The following is a 2,799-nucleotide window of genomic DNA, read 5'->3' on the forward strand; positions in this document are numbered from 1 at the left end:
ATGTTGGAGAGGCTGTGGGGAAAAAGGAACCCTTCTCCACTGCTGGTGGGAATGTAGACTGGTGCAACCATTATGGAAATCAGTGGGGAGACTTCTTAGAAAAGTTGGACCAGAAATCCCATTTAAACCAGCTATTCCTCAACTGGGAATTTTCCCAGAGGATATGAAAACATCATATCATTGACATATATGTGTGCCTATGTTTATAGCAGCACAATTTCTGATATCCAAATCTTGGAAATAACAAAGATGCTCATTACCTGAGGAATGGTTGAAAAAGAACTGGTATTTTTACACAATGGAGCATTATTCAGCTATTAATAATGATAAACTGCAAGGCTTTATATTGAAGTGGATGCCACTTGAAGATATACTCATAAGTGAAATAAACAAGACACACATGTGTAAATATCGTAGTTTCCTTAGTATAAGAACTCAAAAGAAGAAATACAAATAGAAAGGTATAATACAAGTAAAAGGAAAGCAGTATCTCAAGAACTAACTAATCTGGGGGCTGGAGAGATGGCTCAGTGGTCTAAAGCACCTACTTGGAACAAGCTTGGCAAAGCACAGGGACCGCAGTTCGATCCCCCAGCACACACACACACACACACACACACACACACACACACAATAAATAAATGTAATAAATAAATAATTAATTAAAAAAAAGAACTAACTAATCAAGAGAAGGAAAGGAGAAGAGCTAGAAAACATGAATATGTCAAGCCATAGAGTTATATGTAGAAGATGGGCAAGGCAATGATCCTGAGAATCTTCAGAAGATTTTTGAATCTAGCAGTTAATTGGAAAAATTCTCACCCTGACTAGCTATATATACTGATACCTGTGAACTAAGCTACTGCACTGCAGATGGTAATTTTTAATAGTAGTTTCATGTTTGGGGTGCCTGTCATTCTGGTATTCTGAATATGGGCTGCTTGTCATGACATGCCAGTTGCTGCTATGATGTCTTTTGGGTGGGTGGACGTTCAAGAAGAAGGGGGTGGTGAAGGAAAGCAAGAGACAGGAAAAGGTATATTGTGGGACTGTCCTGCTTCAAGATTGTATATGGTGAGTTTTTTGGACTTATGTGTAAACATAAGAAGTATATAATTCTTTATGCTTATTTTTTAAACATATTCTAATTTTTAAATGTTTTCTATCATATTCTGTAGGGACTTAAAGTTCAACATATCAATACTTGATGAAAAATACCTGTTCCATATTATGCCTAAGATGTTTGATATGCAGACAGATAGTGAGGTTAAGCTTAACAGCCTAAGTTGTATGATAATAACAATAAGCTTGTCTTCTGGATGGTTAACAACCTAAGTTTGCAGACCAAAATTAGAGGAAAAGGAGGGCTGCAAGGAGAGCCAACATTTTGGCCCTACCCTTCCAAGGTCAATGAAGACTCAGGACATTTGAGAACTTGTACTATAACGTCATGTAACTCTGTAGTGTCCAAAATTTTCTGATCAATGAGATTATGGGGCTAAAGAGAAAAGTGATCGATGATGTAGAGTGTGCCTAAGGAGAGTCACATGGAGAGAAAACATTCTCTCAGGCTTTCACGGAGAGCACATTGGCCAGGCAATGGCCGTGACTCATCTACATGGCTGACAAAGACAAAGGTTCTACAATCTGAGGTACAGGATCTCAGGATAAATCCTGAGGGGATTTCGTTGACCTTATTGACCCAAAAGCTAGAACTCTTGTTTCATGGGTCCTCCTTTACCTTGGTCTTAACCTTCCAGCAGAAAAGTATAAAAGTGAAATATAAGAAGTAAAGCCATGCTGTTATGTTGAGCTGTAGATGACTCAGGTCAACAATTTCTGGCCTTGCCAATGAAGTGGAAGACCCAATACTATTATCGACTACTGGACTCTTTTAGAATATTTTTCTGAGTTTACATACCTTTAATATTCAAATAATGGAACTTAACCAAAAAAGAGTATACAGATGAATGTCCATTTTGTATCTGTGTATTCAAAGTGGTTAGCATAGATATATAGTTACATTCTCTTAATGAATAGAGGGATTTGTTCTAATGGTGTTTGTAAATAGGATATCATGTCCACATCTTCTACAGCCATTAACCACTAGGAAGAATGTATACAATGTGTTAATTATTGAAACTGCCCTACCAATTTGATTTGAAACTGTCTCATTGCCATTTGTTTATCAATAAAATTATGTGGAAAAAAATTTAAAAGAAGATTTTTTCAAAGTTTGTGGGTTGTCTTTTCATTTTGTTGATAATTTCTTTTGATGTGAGAAAACTTCTCAGTAAGAGGTGGTTCCAGTTGTTCTTTCAAGTGTTTCCCGTGCAATTTGGTTTCTGTTCATGAACTCTTTACCTACCCCTATGTCTTCAAGAGATCCTCCTACTTTCTCTTCTAGGAGATTTAGTGTTTCTGTTTTAATGTTCCATTCTTTAATCCATTTTGACTTCAGTTTAGTGCATGGTGATAGACCAGGGTCAAGTTTTAGTCTTTGGCATGTAGAGAGCCAAATTTCCCTGCACCATTTGTTAAAGTGACTATATTTCTTCCAGTAAGTGTGTGGGCCCCTTTGTCAAAGTCAGGTGGCTGAGTGCATTCCTAGAGGCCTCTGCATCTACTAGTCTATTCCCTTGATCCTCAAGTCTATTAGAACCTAATTTCTTTAAAAAAACTATCAAGGCATTCAGCCTCATCACCAGTGTTTAGTAATGTCTTTTTCTAGTTCCTTGAAAAATACAGTTGCAGTGTTGATTTGAGATCTTTCTCTTCATCGAAAGTAAGAATTTATAG

This window comes from Octodon degus, unplaced genomic scaffold (genome assembly GCF_000260255.1).
Source record: "Octodon degus isolate 3935 unplaced genomic scaffold, OctDeg1.0 scaffold00073, whole genome shotgun sequence".
NCBI classification, from domain to species: domain Eukaryota; kingdom Metazoa; phylum Chordata; class Mammalia; order Rodentia; family Octodontidae; genus Octodon; species Octodon degus.